The sequence below is a fragment of the Rousettus aegyptiacus genome, unplaced genomic scaffold (genome assembly GCF_014176215.1).
Source record: "Rousettus aegyptiacus isolate mRouAeg1 unplaced genomic scaffold, mRouAeg1.p scaffold_m13_p_4, whole genome shotgun sequence".
In the NCBI taxonomy this organism is placed as follows: domain Eukaryota; kingdom Metazoa; phylum Chordata; class Mammalia; order Chiroptera; family Pteropodidae; genus Rousettus; species Rousettus aegyptiacus.
This window is the reverse complement of record NW_023416307.1, coordinates 85,411,832-85,438,991: the sequence shown is the minus strand read 5'-3', so window position 1 is coordinate 85,438,991 and position 27,160 is coordinate 85,411,832. Positions and strand designations below refer to the sequence as shown.

General features: G+C 33.1%; 1 protein-coding gene across 33 annotated transcripts in view; it reads left to right on the top strand.

Moving 5' to 3' along the window:
- ROBO2 (roundabout guidance receptor 2) overlaps positions 1-27,160 on the top strand; it is a 1,504,157-nt gene that overhangs the window by 1,211,167 nt on the left and 265,830 nt on the right. The gene's annotated exons all lie outside the window — the stretch shown is intronic.

The window sequence follows — 27,160 nt, the reverse complement described above, 5'->3', positions numbered from 1 at the left end:
CACCCCCTAAGCCTGGTATATCACACCGCTACCTGATACATACAGGCAATATGTGAAGATTTATTAATGAAAAAATCTGATAGCGAATAAAAACATACTTTATATTTTGTGATAATAGAGTTGGTGATGCCTTTTACCAAGGTCAAAAACAAAAGACATGGAGGATATTTGTGAGGGAAAAAGGGAGAGACAAGTTTCACTTTTTTTGCTAAGTACAGCATATATTCAGGATGAGGTGATGTTTTGTCCAACACATACTTGGAAATTCAAGTTCTAAAAAAAAGAAAAGAAGAGATGGTCCCCAAAAGATAGTTTCATCATAACTTTGTATGGGATAAATAATTTAAAGGGTTGATTTTATGTCCCAAAGAAATTGTTCACTTTCAAAATGAACATCAGTAATTTCTTAGCTATTAAAATGTCAAGTACTATTTCTAAAGAGACACTGTTGCAGAAATAAATGTGGGAGCCTTAAAATGTCTCTCTCTCTCTTTTTCTTTCAAATGTGAACAGTTTGTATCCATAAGGCAGGCACAATTATCATAAGGTACATTACTTTATTTCTTGGAAGGAAAAACATCGTTCTAAGAAAAATGATATCTCTTCCCCAGAGGTAGCCTGAAAAATATTAAGCTAAGAATGAGGAGCCAATTTTGTTCATGCTTATGACCAAAAAGGACATTAGAGAGATTTCTTTTCTTATAATGACTACTCATGTTCAAAAGTTTCTGAGTTTACACCACAAAATTTATTTTTATGCTGAAATATGTTACCTGAACTCAAGTTGGATTCACGGTACATTATTTAAAAAGTACTTTAAAAATACTATAACAACAAAATACCTTATTTGAGATAGAATTATGTATTAATTGTTTCCTGTATTGTTTCTTTGTTTTATTTGAATCTAATAATTAACTTGCAAAATTGCATATCCTGTTCAAATAAGCTATTCTTTTAGGTCCCCACAAAACACTAAATAAGAACATTACAAAGCAAATTTATTCTGGGATCACATGAGCATTAACTAATTTTGGTGCTAAATTTATTTATTTTGGGACACACTGCAAAACTTAGACGAAAAAAAATCTTTGTATCATTTTCCAGCATGGAATAGTAGAATCTTTATATGTGTGCATAATCAGTAAAAGGTGTTTATCCCAAACGATTTTATAAGTCAAGTTTCTGTTTCCTTGCCAAAAAAAACTTCAAAATTGACTCCACAAACTAATATGATCAAATTTTTTTTACTAAAAAACAAATCTATAAGTATTGACAGAAGCTTAATTCCAGTGTCCTTGAAACATTTCGTTCCACCAAACTTTCAGAATTCCAATAAACAATGATGGTTAGTAATAATATTCTTGAGTAAAACAAAGAAAATATGGTTGTTTCCAATTCTAAAGGTAATTTTTAGAAAACAGACCTCAGAGAAGAAGGATCACAGACCTATTTTTAATGTTCAAACAAGATAGAGTTAATCTTTTGTTTTGATCAAGAGGATTAAGAAAACTCTTAGCGTGGGGGAAGCATTTAACTTTAGCATTTCCGCATTGGGTTTCTTCTAGTTCTCCATGTTTGGGATATTTTTATGGACATGCACTTTGATTTTTTTAGATACAATCTGCTCCTCCCTTGTTTTGGTCAGACCCCCACATCTGGTTGTTCTGGAATTGTTCATGAGATCATCATGACCTCACTAGAGAGTGGTTGGAAAAGAAGCAGATGAACATCAAGAAGATTAAGCTCATGTTTGTCAGATAAATTACTTCAATGATGAAATGCAGAAATCAAAACACATGAGCATGGTTGATACAGAGCAATAAGGCAATCTTGTGGTGATTATTTTTAAATAATTTATTATATTCTATAAAATTTAAAAAAGTAAATGAAGATCTTCAAGGAACCACAGAATATAACTATTGAATTAAATTAATTGGACATTCTTAAAATACTAAGCATCTATGATTTAAAGTGGTCAGTATTTTTTAAAATACTAATGTACATAGTCTTAGGCCAAGAAGATTAGTATGATCAGGTGTTTGGTATTAGCAAAGCAATGTTATTTTCCTAAATTTTTGCTTTCCTATTGAGTACATTGTTTAAGTAAATAATTGTTTGATTCCATATTTTACTGATAAGAGGGGATAGATTAATAAAACTAGTATATTGAAAAGAATTTTGGAATTGCACATCTATTGAGAGAGACAGCTCTAGAAGCGGATCCTTTGTACCATCCCAAAATGCTTGTGTAATTTTTCATTTCAGAAGAGTATCTAATAAAGGAATACTAGGTTGTTTAATTATTTGTAATGTATTTTTTTTCTAAGGGGGATTAGGACACAGAGGCAGTTTTTTAAAAAATTTTTTGGCACATAATAGAAAAAATAATGTCTTTTAAAATTATCCTTTATTTTAAACATGATGTGGTCCATGTTGTTAAAGTAGGCACCTGTGGGATTAGATCAGAGGTAAAAGTTAAGCCACAGTTGACCTAGTCAGTGTTGACTGTGATTAAATGAGCATAGATTTTGAGCCTGACTACATTATCCAGATAATTTGGCTATATGGCTCATTTTATACAAAAAGATGTTGAAAAGTTCAGATAATAAAGAAAAGTGTGGTGAGCTTAAACATTTCAGATGTGTTTTACTGTCATCTTCTTGTGGAAATAACATTAAGTACATGAATCTCAGCTGAACTTTGGAACAATATTGATGTTTTAAATAGGATATATTAGTGAAATCTACATTTATGAATAACATCAGTGCCTCAAAATGCAAGAAATGATCTTGGTCAGTATAGAGTTAAAGTAATACACTGAAATAAAAGACAAATGCTTCTGAATTTTCTTGTATATTTGCATAGTCTTTTAAAATCCACATCATTTTTAGGTCTGCAAGAAGAAATCATTATTACCATGGCCTTTACATAGATCGAATATATATATATATATACATATATATATATATTCTAGCTTTAGGCATTATAATATATATTAAAGAAAGAGTTGGAGAGGAAAGCAAATAACATGCAAACATTGTGTAGGTTTATTTTTTCTTTGCTCTTCAGTACACTTATTTGAAAACTGCTTATTTGCCACAATTCACCCTGCTGGCAAATTTTTATACCAGACAGCTACTTTTTATTGTTGCTGCACATCACGAATAACAGCTCTATTTGATGGCAAATGAGATGCCTCAAGTTGCAAGCTTTCCATAAACATATCTCAATTGTTCAATTTCCTTCTCATTGTATAATTTCTACCCTGGCCTTTTGCCTGCTGATTCCAGATAAAGATTTCATTCAAGTCATTTTCCACACTCTCCTATGTTGCTTGTTATCATAAGTGGTAAGATTGCTCAATTCATATTAGCTATATAAGTGCTGTACAGGTTTTTATCAGATATTTCCAAAATAATTTCTTTGTAATGAGTGGTAATGAGAACAATAAAAGAATATCTTTAGTTGGTTTTCCAAACAGGGATGTTTTATTAGCAATAGAATTACTAATATGGCTGTGTAGAAGTCACTTTCTGAAGAAAATATCTTAATGAATTATTGTGTTTTCTTTCATGTCTTCTAACATGGATTTGGAAACTGTGATTGCTGATCCATTCCAAATGATTTGGCTTTTTGTTTCTCAATTAGGTAAGTGATATTAATTCTTTGATACTTATAGGAGTCCATGGTTGTATTTTAAAATCATTGTTCATTGCTAATCTGGACTATTGAGTTCTCTGGCAAAAAAGAAAAAAAGTAAAAAATGGACATAAAAAGACAAATCATCATTTGTGGAAATTAATTTTTAGAGTTTACTTTATTTGCTGGCAAAAGCCACAAACTAACAAGAAGACCCAGTTTGGGTTGTGCCTGTTCACAGGAACCATATTCTCAAATTAACTTAAGTCCTTTTTGTTGGACACCTTTCATTTTCAAACACGTTGTCACATCTTTCTCGACAGTTCCAGGACATACCAAACTAGTTACTAATCATAATACTAGTTACCCAGCTATAAGAATGCATTCCATATAATAGCGAGTGACAGTTCTACAATCAGTAGCTAAGTATTTTGATGATCCTAAAGTTATCTAAGCTAAAAAAAAATTGGCTTTAGATTCTGAAGTATTGTCACTTACTGAGTACTAGAGCTGGGGTGAACAAACTAGTCTATGGGCCAAATCTGGCCAAACATGAGGTAAGAATGCTCTCACTTTTTTAATGTTAGCAAAAAATATCTAAAGAATAATATTCTGTAACATATAAAAATTATATGAAATGTAAATTTAGGTGTCCAAAAATAAAGTTTTGTTAGAACACAGCCACATTCATTACATATTATTTATGGTTGCTTTTGTGCTATAGCTATATGGCCCCCAAATCCTAAAATACTTACTATTTAATTCTTAACAGAAAGTGTACTGACTTTATTGCTTGAGCATTGGCATATAAGAGGTTAATTCACAACGCCTTCCATTTTGGGAATACTGATAATAACAGAAATCATTACATATTTGGCCTTTCCTTTAATCACAGGGAAATTTAACATTCCTAACATTGCCAGATCAGACCAAATGGAACAGAAAATCTTGATTGTAGATTTAAATTTTCCTGAAACAGTGTTTTACATGGTTACATTTTATGTAGCCTTTAAGCCCAAAAACATTTGACATATTAAGTCTAATTTGCATTTACTGCCAATGTGTCTTTGGGTTTGTCCACAGACATTCAAAGCCCAGTGGCTGATGGGAACTGGGGAAGTGGCATTTTGTGGTTGGTAAAGCAGCAGCACATCCTATAATGAAAAATAATTTCTTCAAACTTTTAAATACTTCTCAAGGATGTGTCTCACCCAAGAGAATACTAAATTTTTATAAATTCTGGCTCTTCTGAATTATGTATAACAGAGGTGGAAAAGTGTAATTTTGATCATTGGAATCTAGCTTGGTGCACAAATAAGTATGGCTGTGATTTGTGAAATAGATTTTGCAAAATTTTTTAGATGCCATGTGGAATGTGAGTGGTTATATGCTTATTCTATTTTAAAAAATCTAACAATAATTATAAATATATTTCTAGTTCTTTTCATCATTTTATTTGTAGTTTGAGACAGAAAAAGAATAATAGAACAAAGAAAGAATATTCTTAAAATATTGCAAGACAGAGTGATGTAGAAATTGCTGGATATTAAGAATATGTATTATCTTCCAGGTTTAGGCCACTGGGAAATAAAGCTTCTGTGCGTGTATTTGATATATAAAGACAGGCACAGAGAAAAAGGCAAACGTACTGTGGATATTCTGGCATGGTACAATTATACAGTGTGTCTTCTAACTCCTTTCATGAAAATTTGACAATACTGTACCTCAGCTAGAAGCTACAGGAACCACCAGGGAAAGAACAGCTGGATACTTTATTAGGTTTTATGTTGTACATAAGGAGACCATGTTTTCCATTGTCAGTGTGTAAAAGAAAATGAAAGCTTTGAGCATCATTAAAGTCTCGAAAGCGTAGGATGTGTCAGTTCTGTTTTCTCAACACCTGGATTGAAAGAGCATCTGAGGTCACTGGAAAACAAAAGCAGACCATCTGCTCTAGTTGTAATTTCAAAAACTGATCTAAAAAAATAAAATAATGCCTACTAGTTTTACAGGAAATTATTCCATTGTAACTGCACAGTTATAGGTATGAATATAAATTTGTACATCTACTTAATCATGATTTCTATATTATTGCACATGAATTTCTCTTTGCAACACTCTGAAGAGCACCAGGAAGCTACTTGTAGTTAGAGAAGCAGGAACCTCTCTATTTGCTGGTTCTAATGGAGTCTCACTATTGAATGTTTCCCCCTGACTACATCTGACCCCTTTAGTTGAATCATTTTTGTTAAATGACCCCTCATACATGCACATTATTCTTATTGGTGTAGTTATCATGTCCATCTGTGTAAGTGCCTTTATGCTAGGGGCCATTTTATCATATACCATCATTGTGTTCCTTATGCAGTGGTTACCTTTAAAGTACTTCCATGGTAGCCATAACAAAATACCATAGATTGGGTGAGCTAAACAACTGAAATTTATTTTCTTACAATTCTGGATGCTAGAAGTCAAAGACCAGCATGCTAGGATGGTCTGGCCTGGTGAGAGTTCTCTTTCTAACTTGCAGGTGACCCTTTCCTGCTGTGTCCTCACATGACTATTGGATGAGGATTCTACCCTTATGAACTTATCTAAAATTAACTCTTTAAAGGCCTTATCTCTTCATAGCCACATTATGGTTAGTGCTTCAACGTGTGAATTTTGGGGAAAATATAAATCAGTCCATAACAAGCACCTTTGACACAAATTTACTTACATAAGCAAGAAAGAGAACTGAAATTTATCTCTTCATGTGAAGCTATAAGAGGTGTTTGTCTATATACTTAGGCTACATGTATCTTATCCACTAGTTGGAGTATCTTTTTATTCATCATCATATACTCATATTAAAGCTAGTAAATTACAAAGTGTGTCTTAAATATTAAAGGATGTTCCATGTAGCTATCATCTTTTCTTTTGTCATCTTAAAAAGATATATACAACATATTGAATGCTGATTTTATTCATCATTTATGAATCCGTTTATTTATATGTTTACCATTGATAAAGTACCCAACCATAGGCAGGAAGGGTATAGACCAAAGGGCATCAGATCTAAAGAATAACCTGGCAATGTTCTACCCTTTAGGAACTCATAGCTCAGAAGAAAGATAGTTTCAAAGCATATTTCAAGTGTTTAACATAATTTTCTATAGAAATAAAAATAAAACAATGCTCATATCCTTTGTAAGTTAGCTACTTTTCAATGGCAATTACACCTGATCATGAGGGTGAGTTTGCAGTTGAAGAAAGAAAAGAAATAAACACCAGACAAAGGGAATAACAAGTACAGTGCAAATATATGGATGAATAAGGGTATTCCCATAGTCTGCAAATCAATGTGCTGAAGTAGATAAAGACAATAGAACACTCTTAAGTTATTTTTTATTGAGCTTCTACTTTGTTTCATGTTTCAAGTTATGTGGGTTTGTATGGAGTGGTAAACAAGAATAAAATCTCCGTTCTTGAGCTGGACTTCTGGAGGGAGGAGAGAATAAATAATTAAATATATAAGTGATCTAGAGGTATAAATGCAAAAAATATAAAAGTGATCTTGATACAGAGAATTAATGGTTCTCCTAGGGTGGTCAGAGAGGTCCTTCTGAGAATACATGATGAGAAAGTGATGTTTGACTTAACAATAGAATAACAAGAGGAAGTTGCCATGCAAATATCCAGGCAAATGGAAACATTCCCTTAATAATCAAAGATTTTTTTTTTCTTAAAACATGATATGATATGTGGCCCTTTCTTTAAGATACATAAGAAAAAGCTGGAGGGCGAGGGGAATTAAAAAAAACAAGATCAATGAGTGAGATTGTGGCAGAGGCACTAGGTCAGAAAGAAATTGGATGGATGCTAAAGATGTGTAATAGGTACATAGGAATCCTTATAGAATTCTCTCTATTTTCATGTACATTTGAAAATATCTATATTAAAAAGATTTTAAAGTACTTTATCCTCTAACATTCTGCTCCTCTTCAGTGTTATTCCTTATGCACTAAACCAATATGAAGAACATTATGATTATCTATTTTTGAGTTAGGGTACATTGGTTATCTATTCCAGCTTGATGATTCACCCTAAGCTTAGAGACTTCAAAAAGCAATAAGCATTCATCATTCTTTACAGTTTATTTGGTCAAGAATTTGAGGTTCCAGCTTGAGGACCTCTTCCCCCAAAAAACATAAAAATTCTTACAAGGTTTTAGTCAAGGTATCAGTACAGGCTGTAGTCGTCTAAACTGGCTTGGGTGAGTGGAGGGTGTGTGTCCACAATGGTTTGCTCACATGACAGGCAAATTGATGCTAGTTATTGGCAGGAGACCTCAGTTTTTCCTTTTCAAGCATCTTCACAGGGTTATCCTCACAATTGGCATCTAGCTTCTGCTGGAGTGATACAAGATAGTGTAGAAACAGCAATGTCATACACCCTCACTTTTACCTTATCTATTGGTCATACAGGTCAACTTATTTAATGTGAGAGAGGACCATGTGAGGACATGAATATCAAGATACAAAGATATCTGGTGACCGTCTTGGAGGCTGACTAACATAGAGAGAAACAGTATTTTTACTATTTAAACAAATAGTCTTGATATTGTGCTCATGGAATTGATGCCAAGGGCAGAAGAACCACTTAATTTGTGGTTTTCAATCAGTAACTGACATAATTATCTTATAACAATATCCATCCATATTATGCTTCTATAGTACACACTTATATAATGATGTCTTTCTTCTGATTTGGTACTTAAATTAGTTTTATTTAATGGAATGATGACATTAGATAACTTTGTATACTGAAAGGTGAAAATGTATGCTGAGAATAAATTATCAAAACTTTGTTCAACATAATTGATGGTGATCATTTTCCAGTATACTCTTCAATTCATTACTGTAATAAGCTTTTCAACCAATTAACAGTCAATTTGGTCTGTTATGTTAAAATGTTAGCCACATTATTTGCCTGTTAATGTAGGTCAAATGTTAATTATGCTGTTCTGTAGTGGCTAACGTGGTACATCCTGAAATTGCACATATTATTGGTTGGTTCTTTGGTTGTCGTATATTAATGAGCTTCATTATTATTGTGCTAATTTAGTACCAAGCACATCACAGCCTGTGTCATTACAACAAAACCACCTGTCTTACAGTGCTTTCAACCAAACATTAGATACTTTTGAGTTTAGAAATAGTTTATATTACTAAACAGATAATGATATTCTTTAAATTTTAACTATCCTTTGATATTTTTAGGTTGCATTGCTCAATATATTTTAAATATTTGTAGGTCAAAGTGAAATCTCCTGTACAGCAAATGCAAATCGTAATTTTAAGTTAAATGTACATTTTAGCTTCATGAGTACTACAATTATAAATATGATTACGATTTTTCATTCAATTGTGCTGGTAATGGAATGGAATATCAATTTAACTCTTGGGTCTAGTTTCATTACTCCTCATTTCACTCTTACAACATCAGCTATTTTTAGTGCCAGTAAGCAGTATTTGGAAAATAGGGTTTGCATTCATTTTTCTTTATTGCATGACAAATTAGCACACATTTAGTGGGTTAAAACAACATCTATTCATCATTTCACAGTTCTGGAGGTCTATTTTTTCAATTTTCATGTGGCCAAAGCCAAGGTGTTGGCAAGATTTAACTTCCTTCTGGAGGCTCTAGGGATGAATCTACATTTTAGCTCATCTGGTTCCTGGTAGAATTCAAATTTAGTTTCTTGCAGTCGTATGATGAAGCTTCTCATTTCCTTGGTGGTTGTTGATGACAAGCATGTAGAGGAGGGAAAAGGAATGGTTTTTATTATCTAGAAGCTTCCAATATTCCTGCCTTGACTAGTTCCCCTTTCTTTAAGCCTTTCCTCAGAAAGCTTCTTCTCATAGAGACATTTCCTTCTCATTCCTCTTTAAATTGCATTTCCCCATCTCCACTTTACATTTCCTGTTCCCTTTTCCTGTCTTTTTAAAAAAAATTTTTCAAGCATTTACCCATCATCAATCTATTCTGTAAACTTCATCTGAGCATATGTTGTCTGCATTTTTCCCACTACTTCAGTGCTTAGAGCAGAGCTTGGAATATAGTAGGTGGTCAGTGAATGTTTAATGGTGGGGAAGAAAAAGTTAGATATATAAAAGTCTATTGTATATAGTATACTTTTGTGCCGGTTACAACCCTTTGCAGTAGATAGAGCAGGTATTATTTTCTTTATTTTCCAAATAAAGACAATTACATGTCTTGCCCAAGGTCACAAAACTAGTTAAGTGTCAGAGATTAAACCAAAACTCAACTCTCTTGACTCCTAACCTGGTTTTCTTTCCACTACAATAGGTGCTAAAAATATAGTGTTGTCTGTTCTTGAGAGTGACAGTGCAATGTCCCCCAAGAACCTGGAAATAAAGAAATCAGATTGCCTTCTGAGAGTTACACTGTGAAATCAACACATAATGAATCACTTACCTTAAAGAACTAGAATTGCTTTTAAACCAAAGGGACTCTTCCTGATTAAATGGCTTAACATTTCTGAAGAAAGAGAGTTTTAATAAGCAAAGGCAGACTTAGAGGCACTTCAAAAGGATATTCAAAAGCAAAAGTTAGTAAAATGAATCCAAGGGGAAGAAGACTCATTCAGCCAGTGAACAATAATTTCAGGACCTCTGTGTCCATGGATGAGGCAGACTCTCTTAGCTGATGCCAATGAACATTGATTCATCACACTAACTCATTTTTATTTCTGATTCCATAATCCCCAAACAATCTTATGATTAATAATTGATTTTCCATGCTGCTTTGCCTTCCTACAGAAGAAAATCTCTGGCAAAATGTGCTCCCTGAAAACTTATTCCGACATTAACTATTTCTCATTGAAAGTTAATGAATTGACCTTTTGATAATGATTTGGCTTTGTGAATCTTACTTTAGGGAGAAAAGACATGTTGTTCGTATCGATACACATATTCTGATTTATTTGACAGTTATATTCTAAGGATTTAAAAAAAAAATCAGATTGCAATGTTATATATCAGTTACCTGAACTTGTTTAATTTCTTCACCCTCTCTTAACTTCTGCTGAGTACAGAGATGCTCTTCACCTCTCAGCTGTGAAAAAAAAAAAAAAAATCAACCGGAGATTCCTTAGGTACTCTTTGCTTTCAGAGAAGAGGATGGACTTATTTTATAGGCCTTTAGCAAGAAGTGTCAGTTGAAGTTCAGCTTCTTCAAGGAAGGTGATGGAGAGTTTTGGTTCTCAAAAGTGGAATTAATTCTCCATGTGGTCTGGCAGCTATTGTTTTAGCAATTTATCTTTCATTAAAAGGGGCGGGAAGAACAGTTTGTGGCTAGGGTTACCTGCAAGTGGATGTGTGTGGGGATAGGGGAATGACTGCAGGGAACAGGGCGTAAGAGAGGCCCTATGGAAAATTCTGTCTTTCTATGTTTCTCGCACAAGAAAACCAGGTTTCTAAGTTGGCCGGGCTGAGAGCTAAGCACACACTTGCTGACTTTCTGATTTGCCAAGTACAGTTGGACACATATTGTTTTTAATGCTTACATTTATACATTTATATATGTTTCAGTAATTTATACTTTGGTGGTTAAATTGTTGAATAATAGCTAACAAAGCATTCAGGGGAAATATTTTATTTCTAGCAAGAAAGTTTTCTTCCTCTCATTTGTTTAATTTGTTTGTTTTACTTCTTACTTGCCTTTTTAATTTATTTCATTGGAGAAGATAAATCTTAGGGAGGTTTATTATGACAGCTTTAAATTTCTATTATACTGTAGTCAGATCTTGAATAAATAATTAATTTAAAGGAACAAAGAGCAACATAAACATATCAAAACATACCAGCATTGTGATTCAATAAGAACACCTGAATTTTATTCTTAAAGCTAAAAATCTCTCTTTAAAGCCAAGGCACCAATTTGGTTATCGCAAAAGTAAAAAATGAGCAGTGGAAGATGAATGGGAAAAAGGTGACATCATTTTGATGGAGGGGATGTTAAATAAATTATGATGGCAAATGAAAGGATTAATGATGTGGAGAAAGAAGGTTATCTCCAGGCCCAGGAACCAGGACTAGAAAGAATAGGGGATAGAAGTGAACTGAGATAAAGGGTTCTGTAGTGAGGATTAAGACACCTCACTAGTCATCATGGATATTTTTTTCAACAAGGTAGTAGAGTCATCTATGTTGAAATACAAGATGGTGGAATACATTAGCCATCAGGAAGGTTGCATTTACCTGCAAGTAAAAAAGGAGAATCACTCTAATAATTAACCGTTTTTCTCATTACCTTAAGTTGTTAAGAGTGAATCAGGAAAGACATGTTATATCAACATTATAAATAAAAAGCATAACATAATTGGGTTCCTCCAGCAGCAAAAACTGTAGGTATTAGCATTTCACACTAGATTCTAGAGGAGTTTGTTTTAAACTCAGGCCAGAACACTACAGAACTGCACAATGAAAGATCTAGGCTTTTTAAGGTATCAGTCTGAACCTATAGGCAAGCATGACTACAGACACGTCAGACTTCTTGACTCAAGCATAATGAAAAAGGGCTCTGTTAAAATTTTTGCCTCATTTTATATTGTAGAAGATAGTCTCAAATGGTTTGACATTGTGAGTTTATGCACAGCAATGTTACCAAAAGGGAAAACATCAATTATAGTGTTGTTTGCTATTTTTTCCAAGAATCTAGAGTCAGTGACATCCTGATGGTAGAAATCACAAGGTCATAATGTGTTTCATTAATTCATTCAATAAGCCATGAAAAAAATAAAACATCTTTTTATTCCACCCAAAGAAAAGTATGATATGGATTAAATAATATCAAAAAGTTTTAAAACTCTTGCTTTTTTTTTTAAATCACTGAATTTTAATTTTATTTTAGTTTTTGTGGGTTCAACATAGTAATATCAATGTGGCAAGGAAGAAGTCATCAGTGAGAATGAAATCTTTTTGTTAAGTTGATCTTACATTAATTTACTAAACATTGGCTGCTGGAAGCTACTTCTTTATGTGATAAAATGACTAGACTGAAAGGTCAGGAAAACAAGGATGCAGAGTATCTGGATTTATACAGCTCATTTCATATTGTCCATCCCAAATTTTTTGTAAATAAAATATGTTGTTTGTCTCAATAGATCAATTAATCTGGTAGGTCATATACTATCTGTACTTGATTGAATCCTTGTTTATAGGTTATAGACAGACTTCTTTTCAGAACTGCTTCTTTGTTTTCTTTTGGTTTTGTTTGTTTTGTTTGTTTGTTTTGAATAAGGAAAGGTTTATTGATCAAGAATATAGCAACAGAGAAGATGAAAGACCTAATGTTACCTCAAATCCAGCTTATTCACTGGACCAAGCCAAGGGCTTTTAAGGGTTTAGGGTAAACAAGTATACAGAAGTGCTGGTGGGGCAAGTTTTAGTTGGAGAACCTCAGAACTTAGCCATTTATTGTAAATGAGTATCAACACCGGATCTTCCTAGAAATGGACCCTTAGCTTCTGAAAGAGTTCTGGTGTTCGAGTTCTGGTTATGTCCTTGTCCTTTGGTTCCGTTGTGGGGGTGAGAAACAAGGCTTTGGTTCTGGGTGCAGTTGGAGGTCAAAGTATTCCCCTCTGTGCATGCCCCAGTTGTATGACTTGTGCTTTTGGTCTGTTGTCTCTGAAAAGCAACTCAATTTTTCATTGACCAGTTTAGGAACATTGTGAGCTGGTTCTGCAGTTATAGTTCCCCACCTGTGTTGCTCACTCCTCAATCTTGAGAGAAATAGGGCAACTATGTCTAGGTTTAATTAAGACGGAGGGTTATCTTTACAATGGAGTCATATTTTTCTGCCCACTGTGCCCCTCTTACAAACTCACAGTTCCACCTACATCTTCCTCAATGGTCCCTGAACATGAGAGAGGGCATTCTGGGTATTCAGTTTACAAGCAGAGACCACAACAATGGTAGAGGTAGCAATAACAGGCCAAGATACCTGTACCCTAATATGAGGCAAAGAAAAAAGTAACTTTTGTTATTATGTCTGTCAGGATCAATACCATGATGAGTGGGCCACTATACAAACTATCTTATAAACCCTTTTTACGAACTCTGGGCTCAAGTTCATCTTGTAACTTTGTAGCGTCTCCTCTAGATAATACAGCTCTGCAATGTGAAACACACACACTTTTTGGGTGCTGTTAATGACATGAAAGGCTTAAACAATGACTGCTGCTTCTGAAAATGTGGCCTTACCACATTTGAGTTCTCATTTTAGGTAAAGCATGGTGGGAAGAGAATGTTTTTCTGGACATAGTCAAGAACCAGAAAGACTATGATACCCTTCTGTTCAAGTTCATCCATTTTGTTTGAATCAAGTAAAGGGAAGTTAAGAGGGCAAAGAGGTCACATATATGGTGATGAAAGGAGATGAAACTTTGAGTAGTGAGCACACAATATAGTATACAGATGTTATATTATAAAGTTGTATACCTGAAAGTCATATAATATTATTAACCAAAGTTACTCCAGTATATTTATTTTAAAAAAAAATCTGCCATGCTGAAATAAAAATATTCAAAGGTGGAAACTGTTTGGCATCAAATTCTTTAGTATACTTTAAAGCAATCATTTTACTCACAGGGTAATTTACCATGCAAAGTTTTTTTGTTTGTTTGTTTGTTTTTTGTTTTTTGTTTTTTTTTTTAATGCTATAACTGTTAACATTGCTCAGAACATACATTGGAAAATATTGCTCTAGATCATCTTAAATCTCTTTTTAGGTTAAATTACAAGTATAGGAAAATGTGTAAATGAATTACATTTATCACTGTCTATTACTACCACCATCTCTCCTGCAACTTTATGCCTAAATGTGTTTACTGAATTGTATTTTAGAATTATGCCCTTGGGCCACATTGAGGATCATTAGAAGAAAAAGCCCTGAGAAACTCATTACTTTATTTACTGTAAGAATTTTGTTGAGGATATTGTTCTCTGCATTGCCCAGTGTATACATTAGAAGAACTCCCAGGAGAAATGTATCTTCGGGGTCAGTTCTAAGAATAGTCTTCTTTTTCCTGGTGAGTGGTTATTGGTCCCAAGGACACAGAGAGTTACAAAAATAATTGTTTCCTAGTTTACACTGGAGACTAGAAAACACAGAGCAATTTAGGGCACATCTCTATAACTGATTCTAGTCTAACTACAATTTTTTTTTCCTAATATTCATATGTTAATTTTCTTTACCAAGATGTATACATCTACTTAAATTTTAATTTTGTAACATGAATTTTGTGAACATCTAAAGTTTTGATTGGAAAAAAGCAGTGAGTATAAATAAGCAATAATGTGAGACCAAAATACATCCAGGCAACCAAAGCCCTGGTCTGAAAGGAGGAACTTGGTTCTCAATTAAAACAGTCATATCTCTAGGAAGTATGTTGAATGAAGGTGTTGTTTAAATCAGAATCCTGGAGTTAATGCCTGAGCATAGATATTTTTTAAAAACTAGTAATTTAAACATGTATAATCACAAGGAAAAGCATTTCTTCATAGAAAAGAGCAAATGCAATGGCATGAGATGTGAACAATCTTGGCATGGTTCCCAAGGAGGAAAAGGCCATGCATGTTTGGCTCAGAACAAGTTAAAAGGAAAGATGTGGGAAGACAAAGTTAAGAAGTAAACAGGCTTGATTTCAGGCAGAGTCTTATAAACTAAGATGATAAATTACATTTTATTTTAAATACAATAGAAGGCCACCAGAGAATTCCTTGCTTAGTCAAATTTATTGAGATATAATTTATATATGGTAAAAGTCACTCTTCTTAGTGTTCTATGAGTTTTGATAAATACATGGAGGCATATAACCTTCTCTATCATCAAAACAAACAAACAAAAAAACCTTTGTCACTCCATAATGTTTCATTATGTCTCTTTGGAGTCAACCCCTTCCCCCAACCCCAGTTCCTGGCAACCATGACTGTGCTCTTTGTTCCTATAGTTTTGCCTTTTTCAGAATATATTATAATTTAGATCATATTGTATGTATCCCCGACTTCTTACATTTGCTATTTTCATACAATTGCATGTATATTGAAACTTTAAGCAGGTAAGTGATACAGACCACTTTATACTTTATGGAAATAATTCTATTTCTGTGATGAGAATCACTATGTCATGGTTGTTAAGAGGTTATCGTAACAGGTTAGGCAAAGGGAGATACTACTGGTTTCTGAGGTGGCAGCAGTGGAGACCTTGAGAAATGATCGAATTGAGAAAATTTTTTGAAGGTTAAACTGACAGGTGTTCTAATAATTTAGGTATGAGTAGAAAGAAAAATTATCCACTTGGAAAAAATGATTTTGTTATATTAATAATTTAAGTGTAAAAAAGCAAAAGTACTAAAAGAATTCTTAAGATACGTATTTAATAAAATCTTAGGATGAAGAATAACTTTTAAGTGAAACAAAAAATAACAAAATGTAGGGAAAATTTGCAATATAAAACATTAAAATTTATATAAGATGAAAGACAATCAAAATTGTAAAACAAATGTCTCTCAAGGAGAAACAATAATAGCATATGTAACCAAGGATTACAGATAGATATATTACATCTATATAAAATATATATGTTACACACATATATATTATATATTACATATATATTACATATATATTGCATATACATATATATATTATATAATGAACAGCTATCAATCTCTGAGACAAACAACTCCCCCCCAAAAAATAAGCGAAGCAAAAAAAAAAACATTTACTGAAGAAATAGCGTCCAATATACATATAAAAAGATGTTTATTTTCATTACTTTTTCATTCAGCATTTCCACATCTGAGACTCCATTCTGTAGTAATATTTAGGTATGTAGGCATAGATTGTTTTGCATCAATAGGGAAATAAATATGTAAATATTGATTCATTGGCACAATAAAATATTATGCAGCCATTAAAAAGAATGAGCTAGATCTGTATGGTGTCATGGGACGTTCTATGTTAAACAAAAAACTTGTAAACAATTTGTTGAGCATTATGTCATTGATAGCTGACTAACAAAACTTTTGTGACTGTGTGTGTGAGAGAAAAATATAGATAGATGGAGAGAGGGAGGAAGAAAGGGAAAGAGATAGAAAGAGAGAATGAAGAAAACAACTAGATACTAGATGCGCACCAAACAGTTAACAGGTTTAGCATCGGTTGCTTCCACAGAGGATATGGGATTGGGTATGATTATAAAGAAAATCTTTCACTTTTTTCTTCATATGTTTTTTAAGACTTAACTATTTTTAAGGTTTAAAATAAGGTACTTGCAAATATTATTGCAATTATTATTCCCATTCATTTATTTTTGCAAATATTCAAGAATTTCTCAAATATTTAAAAGTGAAATGTTTACATTTTAGATGTATGCTCATTCTTATTTATTGGATATAACAATAAAGAGATGCATAAACAGTCTGGATAATCATACAATGAGACACTTTACAGCTGTTAACATAAGTAAACTAGAGACATGTATAATGTAGGAAAAAAAATCACAAAAATATGTTATGTGAGAAAATAAAAGAAATTTTATAGTATACCATTTATGAACATTTTTTAAAAAAACACAAATAATTTTATATATTGTTTTGAGAAAATACATATTAATAAATGGTTAAAATATGCAAGGAACAATACCTTATGACCTTAATTCTGGAGGAGATGACAATAGTTGAGACTTTGCTTGATGATATTTGATTCCTTGAAAAGTATAAAGCATATACAACATAATGTTCAGTCTTTGCTAATTTTGGATGAATAAAACATGGGTATTTGTTAAATTATTTTCTATTTTCTGCAAGTTTAAATTTTTTATTATAATAGAGTTTTTTTGTTATTTTTAATTGAGATAAAATTCAAGTATAACATAATATTAGTTTCATGTGTATAGCATAAGGATTGGATATTTTTATATCCTGTGTAATTATCACCATAATGTTTGGTTAACATCCATAACCATGTGTACTCACAAATTTTGTTTTTTATGAGAACTTTTAAGATCTACTTTCTTAGCAACGTTCAAATATACAATACAATATTATTAACTATAGTCACTGTGCTATACATTACATTCCCAGGACTTATTTATTTTATACCTGGAAGTTTGTACTTTTGACCACCTTTTCCCATTTGCTCCCTCCACCCCCCACAGCTTCTACCTATGGAAACCACTAATCTGTCCTCTATATCTATGAGCTTTTGTTTCTTTATCTGTTCATTTGTTTAGACTTTATATATAAATGAAACCATATAGAATTTGCCAGGTATATATACACAAATACTATATGGCAAATACTATATGGTATATATATACATATGTTATATATATATATATACACATATATATGCCATATAGTATATAGTATATGGCATATATATGTGTATATATATATGTGTGTGTGTGTGTGTGTGTGTGTGTGTGTGTGTACCTGTGTCGCATTTTTTTTATATTTTGCTTAGGTGAGGATTATAGAAGACAATGGGAAGTACTTTCAGGAAATATGATAAATATTGCTTAAAATCAGAGTGAGGAGACTAATCTAGAACAAGGTGATGCCATTGTAATTTCTCTTGAATTATCATAATACAAAGAATAAATCACATTTACTGAGAAGTTGCTGTATTCTAAACACTTAGCGAAAGTCTCAAGGGTATTTTATCACTCTATGAATCCCAGATGTGAAAACAGACCTAGATGGTTAGAATCTTATCCATGATTTCCTAGTAGATAATCTAGCAATTGAACCAAGGTTTAAACCCAAATATTCTGACTCTCTCTGAAGCCCCAACTCTAAAATCTATGTTTTGTCACCTAACACAAATTTTCTATTGGCTGAGGAAATGTAGAGGAGGCTGGTGCTAGCCCTAAATCATGTGAGTTATTATGAGATGAGTTAGGGAAAAGGAAAGCAAGATTTAAGGAAAAGTAGAAAAACGCTCCAGATGAAAAATAAACAAAAAAGCTACCTTTTTTCCTGAGAATAAAATCACCAGAGAATTAAACCTTTGAAAGCTTTAATAAAGATGGATGTGAAATACATTTTCACCCTTGAACTGGTAGTTAAAGTATAAGAAAGAAATAGTGTATTTTCAAAAAGATCCTATTTCAGATTTTATCCCACTGGAAATGTTGAAGGGTAACAGGTGTATTATTTTTCGAGGGCTATTGTAACAAAATGCAACAAACTGGTTGGCTTAAAACGGAAATTTATTCTCTGCAGATAATTCTGCAGTTTAGGAGCCTGAAATCAAGGTTTTTGCAGGGTCGTCCTCCCTCTGAGACTCTGGGTAGACTCCTTCCTTGTTTTTCCCAGCTTCTGGTGGTGACCGTCAATTCTGGTGTTCCTTGGTTTATAGCTGTGTAACTTCAACCTCTGCTTCCATCTTCACATGGAAATCTATTCTTGTATCTTCACATTTTTTTTGTTAGCACACTGATCATATTGGATTAATAGCCCATCCTACTCCAGTATGACATTACCTTAACTAATTATCTCTGCTACAAACCTATTTCCATATAAGGTCACATTCTATAGTATGAAGGGTTTGGACACAATTCAACCCTTAACAACCTGAAAACAAAATAAGGCAATATTTATTAGTCTCATGTCTCATTTTTGATTGTGGTATATATCAGCATTAAAAAAGTTAAAATAATGTTAAAATATAAACAACTAGGTGAAAACCATATATTCATATGCATCTATATATGCTATGCTTTATTTCTAAGTCATATGCATAATTTAAATCATTAGTCTTTATTATTATGTACTGAAATTTTTATATTTAGGTAACACTCTCTTTAGAAAAAAAGATTTTTAAAATATGGAAGAAGATTTTTAAAATATCACTCTAATTAAAAAATAAAACCACATAAAACTGTATTACTGTCCCTCAAACTCCTTACTCAGAATAGTTTATGCTATTCAAGTCAAACAAGTTATTGCATAAATAACATTTTGGTGAGGTAAATTCTTGCAGTAAGCTTGCACGACACACAAAATAATTGCAAGAAAAACTGTTGCTGAGCATGGTTTGTGTTCTTTTTATTTAGTTCTTTCATTTTATTCTGTTTCGTTTTCTTCTCTAGCTGAAAAATTTATGGAAATAAAACTGTTTTTCTCTTGCAAAATGATTAGTGTTCTTTCTCACCCAGACTTCCTGCTCCACCTTGAATAGAAATGCACAAACATCTAAATAGGAATCAAGTGTTTTTGAGAAAAGACACAAAAGAAACAAATAAAAAAAAGCAACTGGATTTTATTTGCTTCTCAGGGACATGTTCATTGAACTGCAAAAGCTGAAGCACCTGGGAAAATCTGCCTAGGAAGGCAGGGATGTGAACAGTAATGGAAAATGCATTTTTATGTCAGCTTAGAGGGCTGGGAACTATTACACACTGTGTTTGGAGTGCGATCAAGTGAAATTCAAAAGAGAGATTATTTCAGAACCTTATAGCATAACAATAAAATGTAAAAAACAGATGAATGTATATTCTGTCCTTGTAGGCAGAAAGCATCTGTTTTGGAAAAACAAAATTTACCCATTCTGATTTAGAGATCTCAAATATGCCTCTCCAGAGGACTGCAATTATCCCTGTCCAGTTAGCCTTCAGAAATCAAGGACTGCTAAAGAGCTCCATTGCTTGTGACAGTGTGAGTGTGTGATGGGCTGGGTTGTCTTCCAGAACAGAGAGTGTGAAGAAGACAACTACAGACACTCAGGAAAACATTTTAAATATAGTTTTCTTAATTCAGACATAGGAGTGTATGTAGGTGCTAATTGTAGAAATCGAATGACTAAATCTCTGTTGTATTCCCAGCATTGCTAAGAATGGAATGTCCCAGTTTCCACTTTAACACTTAGGGTAATACTAACTAGTGTCCAAAAGTCAGAACTCTTCCTTAGCCATCAAATGCTGAGAGCCCAATACTGATGTTGGAGTAGTAACTTGGATATTCTAGCTGCAAGTGTACTAATTTGCAAAAAAATAGAAAATAATTAAACCATGCCACAATTTAGAAGTCCTAGAAGTATTAATTTTACCAATAAGTAACCATGAAGTTGACACCTGTAGAAAGTTAATTTGTATAAAACAAAAACTCATTGATCACACATTTTCATTTTTTTGAGACGGAGGGTAGAGAGGGTGGGAGGGTGTGAATAGGTAAAATGTATCCATCTAGAGAATTAAAATCAATGTACTTTGTCAGAGTGTATTATTATGAAATGCTAACTATGTTGCCTTGAGCTTGCACAGATGACAATTATCTGTATTTTATCAATAAATTCCTTTGTAAGAGTTTAATGCAAGTCTTGTAAGCATTGAGGTTGTGAGGAGTCTGTGTGTGTGTGTGAAGTTACAGACATAAAACTGTGATTTGTGGTATACTATTAGCTTTCATTTTAAGCTAACCATATATTCTAAGAAGCAAAGTGATCTTTTTATTTGCAAAGTTTTAGGACCCCTTTCCCTAACTAGTTGTGACTGTGTCTCACCCTCACCTTCTCTTGACTTAATTCTTTGCACTTTTATTTATCACCTTTTATACTTTCAGAAGGATCCAAAGACTTTTATAGACTCAGAGCTAGTTGCTAAAATATTTTTATCTGTGTGTTGCTTGGCTTGCTATTTTTTTTTTTTAAATTATACTAGTTTGTTGCTTTATTTTGTAATTCTGGTGATTTGCTTATTTGTAAGATTATGACCTTTTAAATTTTGTAGGCAAGCATTACTTTAAAATGCTATATCCCTTCATTTCTATCAGGCAACTTCTTTGATAATTTTATAATCTGTTTATGCTAATACTAGTTACAACCTCAGTAGCCAAATTAAGCTTATTTGCCATTAGAGGCCTCTTTAAAGTACAGCTGCCAGATAAAATGCAGGATGCTCTGGTAAATTTGAATTTGAGATAAACAAAAAATAGTTTTTTTTCTTAAGTACTCAGATAAATTTTTTTGCATAGACATACTTATATTAAAAATTATTTGTTGTTCCTCTTAAATTGAATTTTACAGGTAATTATGTTTTATTTATTTGAATTTTTATTTTATTTTCATCTGGCAACACTACTTTAAAAGAAAAAAAAGTATTGGAAGATATTAGTTTAAAAATATCATACATCAAATCATCTTTAAAAAGGTACGCAACTGACCCAATTACTCTTTAATGATTGGGAGTAGGGGCAGACATAAATTTTGGACCTTGTTAATGATCATTTATTAATTCATTTCACAAATGTTCACTGAGTACTTAAAATGTCAGGCCCTAAGAAATGGGAAAGAAAAGGAAAAATATAAGTTTGTCTTCATGGAATTTTTAAGTTAATGAAGAATAACATCGGTCAAATAATCTAACAAATATATAGTGAACTATAAAAAGTACAGTAAAGGAAGACACTTCATAGGACAGGGGCTCAACTAATGTGTTAGAAATGGCGGGTCAAGTAAGATTTCTGTAAAGAAGTTTGAGTTAAAACCAAAGCCTAAATGAAACTAAATTGGGCAAAGAACAGGAAAGGAAAGGAAGTGGGTTTCCATGAAGATGGAAGCATCAGGCCCAAAAGAATTGAAAGCAGGTATCTATTGTTGAGATCCAGTGAGCAGTAGAAGTGCTTCTAACAAGGCAGCAGAGGAAGTTTGAAACTAGATAAAGCAAAACCTAAGCAGGCCATTCTGATCTTTATTGTAAAAACATAAAAACAAAAACCAAAAAACAAAATTACAATGAGAAAACTTTTTAAGGCTCTGTGAGAGTTATAAAATTTGCATTCGAAAGATAAATCTAGTTGCTTGAAGGAGAGATTAGAGTGGACTATAAGGTTTGTAAAGTATTTCTTAGGCAACCAGGATTTTCCTCCTGCCAAAAGATCATGATAGTCTAAAATTGAGGTTGGTAAAATTTTCTGTAAAGGGTTATATAGCAAATGTTTTAGAATTTGCAGGCCATATAGTCTCTGTTGCAACTACTCAACACTTCCACTGTAGTGCAAAAGCAGTAATAGATGATATGTAAATGAAGAAGCCTGACTGTGTTCCAATAAAACTTCATTATTGATATCAATATTTAAATTTCATATTATTTGTATGTGTAATGATATAGTATTTGATATTTCAAAACCATATCAAGATGGACAAACTATCATTAACTTTCATGCAATAGAAAAAGACAGTAATCATCCATATTTTAGTTGCTAGAGGTATATTCAGGGGAAGTTGGTCACTTTTAAGGACTATCCTGAAGTGAAAATTAAGAAAATGGTAATGGAATAAATATAGAAGCTGAGAAAGATATAGGTGTCCAAAGGTCTCCAGTGTCTGATCTGTGTAGGCACGATCCGTTGGGGTGGTTTTTGAACTCTGGCATCTCCCCAGAAGCATGGGGGCAGGTAACAACGCAGTAACGCAATTAGTATTTTTCCTCAGTCCTTCCCCACCAATGCAGCAAAGAACTACAGGGCAGCGAGATTTGGAATATTTATTAAAGGTATTTTTAGAAGGACATGGGCCACAGTAAGGAAGGCTATAGCCCTGTAGAATTTGGGAGGTGAAAAGATAAAAGAAATAAAAGAATATGCTCCAAGGGAAGAGCTGGTTCTCAGAATGGGAAGGTCTGTATTATATAGGGCGTGATGGGTGGTTACAAAAGTGTTCCTAGGTGATTGTTACATGAGGTCATTTGATTGACCCTTAGTTGCTGTATAACACTTTGCTCGGAGCACATGTGCTTACTCAGAATTCAGTCTGTTATAATTAGAACTTTCTGAGCATAAACATGGTATCATAGTAATGGTATAATGAGGCTGAGGTTGTGAGCAAGTTAGAGTTGTACCTTTTGCACATGCATCTGAGGCCAGATTAAACCAGTGATTGATAGGTTATGGCCCTCTGGTCTTTTGTCTCCTGAGGTATTCTCTAACTACCAATGGGGTATTCTTTAGACTGTCTCTGGGCTGTGCCTCCATTCCTCTGTCACTCATGTGGGCGGATCTATGGTAGGGCTATTCTCCAAAACAGGCAAATAAGTTTGAAAGGACACTGAGTTTGGGTTTGTTTGTTGGTTTGTTTTTAATGGTTCTGAAACATCCGTGAGGAGATACAAAGTTGCATCAAAAAATATTTCCTCTAGAACTAAAAATTGATAATCATCAGTTTATACGAGGCAACAGAAGCCTGCAGAGACTGACTTGTTCTCTATAATGCTTAAATTCTGAAGTCCTTTCAGGATTTTCCCACTCTGGGTAGGTCCTATATTTTCTTTCTTTTCTTCTCAGGTATACAAGTCTCATTTTTGGATATTATTTATGTATCTTCCAGTGTTTCTAAGTACTAGTTTTTATCACCACTAGTTGAACTATGTGCTCTATAATGCTTAATATTATCTAGTCTGGTGTTTTTCCTCCTCTGTGCCTGATCTCACGCATGAGTTATATGTTAGCCATGAGATGCTGGGGCAGAGGCTTGGTCAGGCTTTGGTCAGGGTAGCCACAATCATTCTATATAGATGCCAGTGACATCTTTTATTTCCCTTGGTAAGAGCAGTACTAGTGTGTTATTATTTTCTACATGCGCCTTGACTTGTTAAAGTTCAGAAAACACTGATAAACTATAAAAGAGAGTGTCATTAAGAATCATATCAGAGGCTCTGTAGATAAGGTATTAGAAAGGGAATCATTTTGGGGTCAGAATACTAGTTCTATCATATATCAACTGATATGACTATGAACAAATAGTTCCTCTAAGCTTCGACCTACTTATTTGTAAAAAAGGAATAATGATGTTTTAAAAAATCAATAATTTATTTATATGTTTATTGAGAATATTTAATTATATTTAATTCTGAGCAAAATACAGGGAGAAAAACTTTTCCTCTACCAATGTAAGTCCAAGAGATCAAGGGCCTGTAAATTAATTGACAAACTATTATCAGGAGAAAAAATTTAATTCAAATGCATGTGAGAATTCTCAGTTGTGAGTAACTTGCTGAGCAGCCAGAGGTGAGGGTTTATATAGCAGCTTATCCAGGGATAAGGGTTTATATACCAGCTTACAAAAATGATTTTTAAGCTTCAGTATAGAAGGCTCTATTGGGCATTTTCATTCTGCTAATGGTCAGTCTTCTTCCTGGATGGAAACTCTTCTTGGACGAAGTAAACTCATACCTCCTAGGGCTAAGGGTCAGTCTTCTCTCAAGCAGGAAACTCCCTTGGAAAGGAGTAAATGGCAGCTGTATTTTCAGAAGGCTCTGCTTAAGTTTAGATAAGGTTTCTTTTTGCAGCTGTGGCTTGTTCAGATTTTTTGTTTAAAATAATATTTGTACTATACTGATGACTTGTTGGTCCTTTCAGTGGCTTTAATAAACCTTTGTCTAAGTAGTTGCCCCATCTCTACAAGTAGACTGGAAGGGATTGATTTGTCTTCCTAGAATGATCCATTGTTTTGTGTAATATTCATTTTGTGTAACATTTATGAAGCTCAGCAGACAAGTTAGGTGTGGAAAAGTATTCTAGATTCCCCGGCTACATGTAAACCATTAGCATGAGCAGTAACAAAATTTATAATGAATTGTGATTCCACTTTCACAATTTTGTGCTAATATAAGGATGCTCTCATGATGATAGCCTGGACTCAATTAAAATGCCTTCAGTGAATTATTCTAGCCAATCCAAGGACATGGAGATGTGAGTAGAAGTTCTGGACCAGATATCAGATTGGGAAAATTTTAAGTATCTTAAATACAAGGATGGGAGTTGCAAGAACAACAGCAACAAAATACTTTTAAGTCATTGTTTTGTTTTGTTTTGTTTTTTCTCTCTGACACTTTTTAAAGAACAGTTCAGCATGAAACAGTCAGATAATGAAGCAGTTCAAATTATGCTATTGTTATGATAATGAAAATGAGTGTATGATCAGAGTGTTTTATTTCTGTTGAGTTTGTGGAAAAAAAAGTATATACTATGACAAATTCACTCCACTCATGGGCCTTTAGAAATAGTTTGAAGAAACCTGCAAGTCTTCTTAGAAAATACAATTCATCTCGTGTGGAGATTTCTGCTCAGAGCCCTTCCTAGCCTTGAAATCCTAGCACTTCTCTGATTATAATCTTATTGCCAGCTGTTGATCCTGTGCACACATTGCACTTCGGAGTTCAGAGAATACCAGGTATCGGTGTGCCATGTGATCGTGTTTCTGTGTGGATATATATGTTAAAAACTATAAGCAAGAAATCTATGCACAATTGTTACTGAAATGGTGATTAACCAAAGCAAAAAGCTGATCATTCACAAGTGTCTATTTTCTAAAAAGATCACTAGTATTTCTGTATATCTGTATCCTTAGAATGAAGCTTTCCTCCCTCACTCCCTTCTCCCCTGCTCCTGCCCAGTAAGTAATGGTTGGTTTCTGGTATACACTCAGAATCATTTCCCACTTTGGAAATATAATAACTCTTGATAGTTTCCTTAGATGAGTAATAAAAAGAAAAAAAATCAACATGAAAAATTAAAGGTGTTGTAAAGATGCCAAGAGACATTTCTTCATTTTACTATGGAATTACCAGGAGGAGATGAAGTCTCAACCTTCAGGAACAGCAATAGTAATTTTCTGTAGTTCCGTGGGACACACTATGCTTAGCAATGAAACTGTGTAATAAACTCTGTTGTTGAAATATTACCTCTAGCTTGCAGAATTTTATTCTGTTTATCCTCTCAAAGGAATTCTGCTCTCATGTTAACTCTTCAAGTGCTAAGATTTACCCATGGCTGCACCTCCAATAACATCACTTGCGACCCTTTATGTGAATATTTGACTTGTGAGCTTTTAAATTTTATAAAAGTCTTTAGTAGAAATAGAAAAATGAGTTTTTAGATTATAATACAGTTTTATGGAAACAATATTTCTTCTAAGAATATTAGTCTATGAAATTACAGAAGACAAAAATTGTGCATTTTATGAATGTGGTGGTGTTTTTAGTGCCATCTGCATTGTGTGATATTCTCTTCCTGTAAACATTTTCTTAGAGCATTCATGATGCATGTGTCAAGTGTATGGCTATTAAACAGATTCTGGTTAAAAGTGTTTAAAGAACATAGCTATAATACGCAAGTGCCTTAATTATTTATTTATGTTTTGCCCATATTAAATTTCTTTCATTATTTTCCTTTTTTTTTCTTATTGCAATTCTTTCTTAGGTTATATACATTTTATTCTTTGTCATACTCCCATCTTTATGTGTGCACGTTTATGCTTTATTCATATATGTGCCCTGTATCTTTTATGATAATCTCAATACATTTACCTGCTTATATTTAAGATGTGAAGATTCTTCTTTTCTTTCTAAACTGATAATTTAATATCATGAAAGGTTTTCAGTGCTCACTAATGATATCAAAGTAAGGTCTTAATCTTACAATTAATAATATTTGTGTATATGAATACATGTTCAG